The sequence below is a fragment of the Chiloscyllium plagiosum genome, unplaced genomic scaffold (genome assembly GCF_037043375.1).
Source record: "Chiloscyllium plagiosum isolate Xiang-an unplaced genomic scaffold, Cpla_swu_hap1 HiC_scaffold_45, whole genome shotgun sequence".
Classification (NCBI taxonomy): domain Eukaryota; kingdom Metazoa; phylum Chordata; class Chondrichthyes; order Orectolobiformes; family Hemiscylliidae; genus Chiloscyllium; species Chiloscyllium plagiosum.
In genome coordinates this window covers 57,054,757-57,065,851 of record NW_028270183.1, presented here as the reverse complement: position 1 = coordinate 57,065,851, position 11,095 = coordinate 57,054,757, and positions in this window count along the sequence as shown.

Genomic DNA, 11,095 nt, shown 5'->3' with positions numbered 1-11,095 from the left:
TCATAGGAAAGAAATTGCATGACACCTGCAACTGAAAATGTTAAATATAAGAAGAGCTAGTGGAGTTAGAAGGTGCAGCAACTCATTCAACATGAAATATTACATACTGTGAATGCACTGAGCTGTTTGGTTTAGCTCTGCATTGAATGGAAGTCGGTTAGCTTAGTCTGCTGACTAACTGGTTTATGAGAAAAGTGAGACCAACAGCGTGGGATTAATTCTCTCACTGTCTCAGATATCCACAATGATCATCATCTCCCCCGCTCACCTGATCTGTAATACTGTGGTGCCTCTAGTGAGCAAGATTTGGCCTGTCGATGTAAAACATCATTATCATTGCCATCTGTTGCCTTGAACACTTGATCATAATCAACCGAAAGGGGAGTGAGTCTATTTAATACACTTTTATCTCCGTTTGAAAAATCCTGCATCAAGACTCAACCTTATTCCAGTTTGACCCTTTGTTCCTCCCAACAGCAAAACTACTTGCCCAGATCCTTTACCAGGTTTACCGACAACAGTCAAACTCCACAAAGAGATAAATCTAATAGTTTCGATTGGTTGAATGAGCTGTGCAGCTTGCAGGAAATTGAATGATATGAAACGATTTATACAGACTTTCCCAGGATGTAATCCAGTGCTGGGTCAGCGATTTGAGGAAGGTCATCAAGCTAAAACTTCACCTCTGTTTCTCTATCCACAGATGGATATTCACGTGGATATTTGCAGATTTGTTTGTTAATAATTGGCATGTTTAACAAAGGCAAAACTTTTCCCCACGTCAGAAACTGGTGTTTTCAAATAAATGCTACTTTACTCAACATTGTTTTCAACTGCGCTTCAGTCTGATGCTTCAGTAATCCCTGGTCAATGTCAGTAACAACATCTTTAGATAAGCATTGAACTTACAGCCTTGGCATGTTATGCACTTTTAAGTAATCAGCGCTGACCAACTGTGCGACTAGAGCCGCAGACAGCGAAACTGTCACGTGACCTACACGTACCTTGGGAATTTTAACTCAACTGCTCTACTTTTGCCGTGATTATTAGATTCCCTACAATATGGAAGCAGATCCTTCGGACCCAAACGTCCACACCAACCCTCCGAAGAGTAACCCAACCAGAACCATTTCCCCTCTGACAAATGCAATATGGGCAATTTAGAATGACCAACTCACCTGACCTGAACAATCTTTGGACTGTGGGAGGAAACTGGAACACCCGGAGAAAACCCACGCAGACACGGGGAGAAAGTGCAAACTCGACACAGACAGTCCACCGTGGCTAAAAACGAACTTTGGACCCTGTTGAGGCAGCAATACTAACCACTGAACCACAACAGTGTGGGATCTTTGGTGGTGATGTCCTGCCCTACTTCATTTCCAGGAACCGTCTTGTTCTGAAATTAAACCTAAGGCAGACAAGGTGAAACTGACATGAGCCTGTGATTATTGAAGTATCAGGTTCACGAAATGGACACAAAAGGGACAAAAAAATGTGAAAAATAGACTACATCGAAAAATGGGTTTCCGTTGGTTCCTGCATTGTTTACAGACAATGTTACATTGACGCTGTCACAGGGCTTTTCATTCGATGAGCTTCAATCGGCAGAGAATTCGAATCAATGAAACTTCACCAACTTCCTTCTGAAAGTTCATACAGGTAACATGAAATATATTGCATTCATGAATAATCTTCACCATTCCTACATCCAAGAACTCATGCACAGTTTGCATGAATATTGAAGATGTTAGAATGTTATGCAATAATAAAAAATCAATTACAGTTTAAATCGTAAAGTGGTAGAATGCACAGAAAGACTCAGCATGTCAGAAATGCATGTGACCAGAACTGCAGCCCAGCAGAGTGGAAATCTGTCCCTGAATCCCAACATCCACACGTTTGCTTGTTCCATGTGCCCAGTTGAAAACCTGTGTGAAGGAGCCTGCAGTCTGACAGAGCGCCTCAGAGAATCCTTCACTGTCTGATCTAAAGCCGCAATAGGAGCTGTCTGTTCTGGCTGCGAAAGCGGTGGGGTAAAGTGGAGCACTTTGATATTCCGTAGTGTCGATTCACATTGCTCTCATTATGTTAATTTTGAAAACCTTCTGTAAGAAACAGCACAGAAAGAGAGGAACATGAGGAGGCTATTCCAATTACCTGTACTACCCGCCGTTTGATATCATCATGGCTGACCAAACACGTCAATGTCTTTCCCCAGCTCATCCACAACAACCTGTCACACAACGGGATAAAGACATTTAAGCAATCGACAATTTCTGTGCAACTTTGAGAGGGAAATGTGTTTACAGACAGTGGGTTTCTGAACGAAGTTTGCAGGTTTTGCGGGTGAGCATCTGATTCTGGTCTGATCATGACTCCGTAAAAACTCACAACCAAGAAGGTAAGGAATTTCCTCTGGTCAGTAGCAGGGACGAGAACTCCAGATGACAGGAGTTGGCGATAAATCAGCACAACAATCAATGATTCAGCTGAAAACTGAACTAAACTCCAATTCTGGTGAGATTAAAACCCACAAACTTTGAATAGCAAAGTTACCAAATTTGTAGCAATCTAACAGGCTTTTCATTGCGCCACAGAGCTGCAGTCACCACAATTTAACTGCACCCAAAGTTGCGGTTGTCGTGGAGAAAATGTCAACAATCACCAGGAGATGCAGAGAGTTTTTCAAGGAGTAAATCTTTTATTTGCAAGCAAAAACCGTGACATTCAGAAAACAAATGCTTGAATCCCCTCGAACCTCAGGGTCCATGGCATAGAGTCATAGAGATATGTAGCATGGAAACAGAAGCTGCTGTCCAACTTGTCCATGCCGACCAGATATCCCAACCCAATCTAGTCCCACCTGCCAGCAACTGGCCCATATTCCTCCAAACCCTTCCTATTCACAAGCCGCTTAAATGTTACAATTGTACCAGCCTCCACCACATCAGCTGGCAACTCATTCCATTCACATACCACCCTCTGTGTGAAAAAGTTGTCCCTTAGGTCTCTTTTTTAATCATTCCCCTCTAAAACTAAAACTATGCCCTCTAGTTCTGAGCTCCCCGACCCAGGGAAAAGACTTTGTCTATTTATAATGTCCATGCTCCTCATAATTTTGTAAACCGCTATAAGGCCATCCCTCAGCCTTCGACGCTCAAGGGAAAACAGCCACAGCCTGTTCAGCCTCTTCCTATACCTCAAAGTCCAACCCTGGAAACATTCTTGTAAATCTTTCTGAACCCTTCCAAGTTTCACAACATCTTTCCGATAGGAAGGTGACCAGAATTGCACGCTCTCTTCCAACAGTCGTCAAACCAATGTCCTGTACAGCCGCAACATGACGTCCCAACTCCTGTACTCAACACTCTGACAAAAAAAGGAAAGCATACCAAACGCCTTCTTCACTATCCTATCTACCTGCGACTCCACTTTCAAGGAGCTATGAACCTGCACTCCAAGGTCTCTTTGTTCAGCAACACTCCCTCGGACCTTAGCATTAAGTGTATAAGTCCTGCTAAGATTTGCTTTCCCAAAGTGCAGCACTTCGCATGTATCTGAATTAAACTCCATCACTCCTTTCCTTTTTTTTAAATCATGTTTTTTAGTTAATCAGAATGCTTAAATCACAATAAAACAATAGTGTTAGTTCCCATTATCGTTCTACTTCTGCCACTATGGTTTTTCATAATTCTACTTAATATTATTCGACTGTCACTATTAGGTATTCTACTGCCACCTGTGCTACAATGAATTTCCATCACAGACTAACCTGTCATGATTAGATACATAGCTAGCCCATCTATCACAAAGTTTCCCTGTTCCAAGCTAACTACTGATTAGATATTTAATGCCATATCTTTCCGTCTTTCAAGCAGGCTGACTGAACTATCAATTAATTATTTAAAGTCATGTCCTTAGTATGTATTGTCACGACTTGTCCCAAACTGCCATGATGATATTGAGTAGGCGAGACTGACTTTACTAATTGTTTTTATCTCAGCCTGCCATAGTAACCTTTCAGTCCAGTCTGACTCTGCTAATTGGTTTAGGAGCCTTCCACTATTCCTATCCCATTCTGCCACACTGGCTCCATCCTGCCCCAGTAACCTTTTGACGAGTGTAACATTCCCCAGACCCCATGTAACAGATCGCCCTTCCCATGCTTTCATGCTCTGTATTATCTGTACAGTGTTCGGTTCTTTCATCAGACATCTGTTTAACATCACCCCACTTTCCAGTTCCTGGTCCTTATCCATGTGTGCTCTAGCTTCTCAAGTATTCGGCTAAATACTCCTGAAATATTTTGCTGACTCATACCTTTACCACACGGTTCACACAGTGAATTCCAAATAAACAGCTTTCTAAGAGTGAAAACGCTCTTCCTAAGTCTCGTCTGAGCACCCTCTCCCTTGTGTTTAACGGAAAATCCCTGGTTGTTAACTCTTCCCATAAGAAGTTTGTTCCTGTTACATATACCGATCCCCTTCATGTGCACCTTAATCACTTCCTCACTCAGCCTTCTCCACTCTCAGATAAAGAGCCTGAGCAGAGCTCGTCTTTCTTCACCATGGCGGTAGTGTCATGCTGGAAAAGTACAGCAGGTCAGGCAGCATCCGAGGAGCGGGAGAATCTTCGTTTCTGGCATAAGTCTTTCATCAGGAATGAGTCTTGTGGGTGGGGCTGGGAAATAAATGGGCGGGGTTTGGAGTTGGGTGCAAGGTAGCTGGGAAAGCAAATGGTGGATCGAGGCAGGGGAGGAGGTGATGAGGAGATGATATGTCAGACGGGGAGGGATGTATGGGTCCGGAGAGTGGTGCTGAGTTGGATTCTTCAGACTGTAATAATGTGGGGCGAGGGGAAATGAGGAAGCCGTTGAAATCCACATTTTTCCCGTGTGGTTGCAGGGTCCCAAGGCAGAATATGAGGCGTTCATCTTCCAGACGTCAGGTGGTAACGGTTTGGTGGTGGTTTATGCCCGGAATGTCGATTGTCCTGCTCTGCACTTCACATGACAGGATAGATGTGAATAACAAAGACTAAAAAAAGGATAAAGACTTATAGATACAGTGTTAATGGAATTAGACACAGTGCATACAGAAACCATTTGGCCAGTTGAGTCTGCACTGTGCCATGGAAGAGATTCACACTGCACCATTCTATCTTTCTAAATCCGCATTTATGATCCACCTACGAAAATAGAAACTGCTCCAAAAGCTCAGCGAGTCAGGCAGCATCAGTGGAGAGAAATCAGAGAAGCATTGCTAATTAAAAACAGTTCTGAGGAAGGGTCTGTTGACCTGAAATGGTCATTCCGTTTTCCCCGAGCTGCAATTCTGACTTTTGTCTCTGATTTACAACACTTACAGTCCATTTAGATTTTGTTTGCCATTGACCCGAATTGCACACCTTTGCACTGTGGGAAGGTATCGGAACAGCCAGAGGAAACTCACAAGGAAGAGAGAGAGCATGAGAGTGCAAACTCCACACAGTCAGTCAAACAAGTCTGGAATCGAATGCCTTTTTCTGGCGTGGAAAGGTGCAGTTCTACCCACTGAGCTATCCCAATATGCAAGCATTCACCCTGGAAGTGAATTGAACCTGATCTCACGCAGTGACAGGCGGTGGTACTATCCAGGAATTTTATGCAAAACGAAGCCTATTTGGTATTGCTGGAAATTAACATTCGCTTAATTATCTGAACACTTCTTAAAATCACTTGGCCTATAGCCTCGTCTGACTTGGCATCACAAAATTCACATCTGAATACTTCTGAAAGTTATGAGGATTCCTGCCTCTCCAACCTTTGCATGCACTGACGTCCAGTTTTCAACCAACCGCTGTTTCAAAACATTTGTCTGCGCATTCACTCAAATGTTCCCTATGCCACCCTACCCCTCCCCCCGTGATCGATCTCACCATCAAAGAGAAACGTTTATTTCAGTCTACACCATCCATATTCCTGATTTTTTGTACATCTCAATCATATCTCCTCTCAATTTCTTCTGCTATAAGAAAAAACTCCTCCAGACTATACAATTTCTCTTTATAATTGAAACTCTTCTACCCAGACAATATCCTGATAAATCTGTCCTGCATCATTTCCAGTGCTATCATATCCGTGGTATCATGCGAATTGCAGAACTGCACACAATAGACTAGATAGAGCCAAATGAGCAAGTGAAATAAATGATGTAGAAGTCCACAGAAAGAGGTACTTTCAAATAAATTTTCTTTTCCTCACTGCTACCCTGGGTCCTTTTCCTGAGCCTGATGTTCCAATAATCTATGGTCCATGTTGTAAAAGCTGCTACATGAGAAATGATCTCACAACCACGGTACAGAAATGGAATGATTGGTTTGAAAGTGAGGACGTGGTTCTTATATGATGGTACAGAGGCCCATGAAATGCCAAAGCTGGGAGTGTTCCTGGTCAAACGCGGGGAGGAAGGGCATATTTGTCTTCGTTTATTAGATTATTAAGATACAACAGCAGCATTAACCCGCACTGCAGATTGGCTCAGCGGAAGTGTGCTGGAGTCTTAAGCGAGAGGTCGATTAATTGAAAGCATTCTCTGAAAATTTCCTTAGCAATGTGCTGTTTTGTCACTTTGACAGTAAGAGCTGTTTTTGATCACATCGTCTCAAAATCAGCCTTTTGCTCCCAGTAAACACTCCAACCCAGCGTATATCTTTTATTCCAACACAGCCGCATGTCATATTCGAATTCCCTCGGTGATAATTGGAATTGACAATGTCATTCTCTGAGATGTAGCAATGTAGCATGAAGTTGGTCGTGTAGGGAACACAGAAGAACAGAGAAAACAGAAAATTTACAGCCCAAGAACAGACCCTTTGGACGTCGAAGCCTGAGCTGATCCACTGTCAAAACCTATTACCCAATTCCAAACCATCTGTATCCTTCTGCACCCCATCTACTCATGCATCTGTCCAGAGGCACCTGAAATGAATCTACCGTGCTTGCCTCTACTACCTCTGCTGGCAACACTATCCAAGTACTTACCACCCTCTGTGTAAAATACTTCCAACGTCGAACTCTCTTAAACCTTTCACCTCTCACCTAGAATGTGTGACATCTCATTATTAAATCCCTCACCTTGGGAAGAAGCTTATCTCTATCCACCCTGGCTATACCCTTCATGATTTTGTAGATGTCAATCAGGTCCCCCTCAATCTTGTTTTCTTTAATGAAAACAAACATTACCTACTCAACCTCTCTTCAGAACTAGCACCTTCCATACCAGGCAACACCCTCATAAACCTTCTCTGCACTCTTTCATAAACGTGCACATCGTTTTGGTAATTTAGCGACCAGAACAGTACACAACATTCTAAATGCGGTTGAACCAAAATCTTGTACAATTTTAGCATGCAGGCTCTTATGCTCAATGCACCGTCCAGTGAAGGCCAGCACGTCATATGCCTTCTTGTCCACTCAATCCACCTATGCAGCTACATTCAGGATACAAAGGATCTGAACTCCCAGATCGTTCTGCTCATCAACTTTTCCCAAGGCCCTTCCGTTTACAGTAGTCTTCGCTCGAGAATTAGACTTCCCAAAATGCATTACCTCACATTTGTCTGGATTCAACTCCATCGGACAATTCTCTGCTCAACTCTGTTGTCTATCTATATTCTCCTTCATTCTTTGACAGTCCCCTATGCTTTCTGCTACTCCACCAACCTTCGTGTCATCTGCAAATGTAATGGCTATATTTGGGCCATCAACCCTTGGAGACTGGAGCATGGCAGCTGGTAGTAATTAGATTTGATGAATAAAATCTGGCATATCAACCCGCTCAGAGAAAGAGTGACAAAAAGTTTTAATTTGCTGAAAACTCATTCTTTCATTTCCTTTCAAACTGGAAATCTGCCGTCCTTAACAAGACCAGCAAATATATGTCTCCAGTCGCACAATAGTACGGTTCACCCATTAATTCCCTCTAACTCAGGTCAAGGAGAGTTAAGGTTGAACAACAAGTGCTGTTTAGACTATGATGGTCACACTCCGTGGGAGAATAAGGAAGGATAAAAAAGACACATGGATGACAGGGATAATTGGGAGTTAACTCAGCATGGACTCAAATTCAACTGCTTATCCAAACTAAACAGACACAAGGATACCCACGCCGCAATGAAGTCAGGTCCATGTGGGCGGGGTCTGCAGGAAGGGATTCAATTACCCGCTGAAGTGTGAACTCACTTGCTCAGTCACAACTTGGACAGGTCGTTCACCACTCCCACATGTGAAAGGAATCAGTCAGGAGACCAACCTGTTGAGTCACCATCAGGTTTACAAATGATAGCAAGGGTCCGATTCTGCTGTTATTGCAGGTGTTCATCCCATCCAGCAATGAACCATGCTTGGATGCCTTTTTTCAGTGGAGTACCACTGTTTCCTGATGTAGATCAATAATTCAATCTTAGTTGTCGTGGAAGTTTACAGACGATGCAACAATTGTTCGTGTAGTTGACTGTGATGAATAATATCAGGGATCGCAGGGATGTATCAATGAGGTGGAAGGGAAAAACGGCGAATGGAATTTGTCCAGACCAATAAGTGGTAATGCATTTGGGGAGTTGAAACAATAACAGTGAGGATTCTGAGTGGTGTACAGGAACAAAGAGATCTTGGAGTGGACATTCAGAGATCTCTGAAGATTGTTGGACAGGGAGATCAGTTGTTCGAGAGGGTTTTTGGATATTTTCTGTTGTTGACCAGAGGCTGAGGATGATATTCGATCTTTAGCAACCGCCAGTTTAGGAAGCAACTAAAGAAATGATCAGAATTCTGGTAAATGCAATAATCAATATTTTTAAAAATTGTACAATAAAAGATGGAGGGCTGAAGTATAGCTCTTTGCCCATCAAGACCGCTTCACCACTCAATGAATTTACCACTGATTCCTCTCCAAGTCATGCTGGTATGTACCTTGGAGGGTAATTTGTAAATGGTGACGTTTCAGGCATCTTCACCCTTGTCCTTATTGTCAGTACAGTTTTTGAGCTTTGAATGTTCTGTCAACAAAGCCTGGATGACTTACACCAGTGAATCTTCTTGGTGGTGCGCTCTGCTGCAATTGTGCCTCAGCAGTTAAGGGGATAAATATTCAGGTATCGAAGAATGTACAGTTAAGTGACTGCATTGTCGTGGAGGGTGTCCAGTTCCCTCAGTGGTATCGAAGCTGCACCCACCTAGGCAAATGGAGAGTTCTGTTAAACATCTAGTTTGTGAGTTGTGGACGATGAAGGCTTCACTGAGACAAGAGTTGAGTTAATAATCAAACAAAGTCGACCAACGGACATGTTTTTGTCGTCAACTTCTTTATACGGGCGGTCAGGTTGCATTTCTCCTACATACTAGCTCCCAGGACGATTACACGGAGGAATTCAGTTACAATGAAGCCATTGAATGTCAATCGATTTGATTAGACTCTCATTTGTCAGAGTTATCATTGCTGCATTTGGTCCTTCTGTGGATCAATCCGATTCCAATCGTTTGCAGATTTTAAGTTCCAATTCCCGTCTGCGCCTGAAATTTCAACCCGCTTCCTCGCCAAAATTTCTCCACCTGTCTTCAAAATATGTAAGGACGCTGTGAAGGACAGCAGAGATTTACTAACGTGTTCCTAACACTGTATAAAATGGAGCTTCGTTGCACGATTGGTTAGGCTGGGATTATTCTCCTTCAGACAGGGGAGGTGGAGGGGAGCTCTATAATCACACAATAACATTTATAAACGTTCAATATTCATGGGTCTTGACAGGGGAGATACAGGTAGGTGGCTTGCCTATGCCGTGAGGAGAGCATCAGATGACATAATCTCAGAATTAGATATTGCCTCTTTAATTCAGAAATGAGGAGTAATTTCTTTGCTCAGGGGCCATAGAGTCTGTGGCATTTTTGCTGCAACTAGTTGGGTACTTTCAGGCTGTGTCAGATAGTTAATCAGAAAGATGATGAAACTTTGTCGAGGTAAGTGAGCAGAAAGGAGTTGAAAACTATCAGATCAACCATGAGTTCCTTGAATGTTGGGGCGGACTCACATCTTAGACAGTGGGAGGAAACCGGAGCAAACCCACAGGAGGAATGTGCAAACCACACCTGAGGCTCAAATCGAACCTGAGACGGTGGTACCGTGAGGCAACAGGGCTAACCATTGAGCCACTGGGCCATTTATAATGCTTTTGGTGGAATATTATGACAAATCTTTCAAAATCCAGGGTTTTGGAACCGAATCGAATTCAGGTGCACACGTTCACGGAATGTCTTTACATTTAAAGCCTGGACATTATTTCCCCGCGGCTTCCAACCAACTAAACCCCACCCATACTCCTTTACCTAGCTACACACTGTCTCTCCTTGTGAAATTTATTCCTTGTGTGTCACCAAATGTGCCTTTCCAAATGCTTTGAAAAACAGATTCAAAGTGACAGAGATTCTGCTCTCATCATTTCTTTGTCCTTCAAAGTTTTATCAAAGGTTTTGAATGCCGATGTTAAGATTTTTATTTACTTGAAAGAGGAAATTTTCCACCTATTTACTCTGTCCAAACATTTCATTACGTGAAAAAACCCCAATAAGTCTTCCTTGGTTCAGGGATAACTGTTCTAAATTTTCCAAGAAAACAAGTGAATAAAATCTCATCCGTAGTAAACCCCGTCAGCATCGTCTGTTATGGCTTTACATCCCAGTAAACACCGTCATTATCCTCTCCGATAGAATCATAGAATCTTACAGTGCAGAAAGAGCATTTCAGTCAATCGATCCAGTTTCCACTTTCTGAAGAGCATCTCACCCAGACCTATGTCCCCGCCCTATTCCCTTATATTTCACCTGAAGAAGGGGCATCCCTCTCCTATATGATGTCAAATAAACCTGTTGGACGATAAACTGGCGTCCTCTGAATTCTGACCTTGTCCCCGAGTTACCCATGGCTAAGTCACTGAACGTACTTAATTCTCTCCCTGGACACAAGAGGGCAATTTAACTTGGCCAATCAACCTAAGCCTCAGACTGAACAGCAGTTCGTGCTGCGGGATATGTTTCTGCAATAATATTTGGATACTT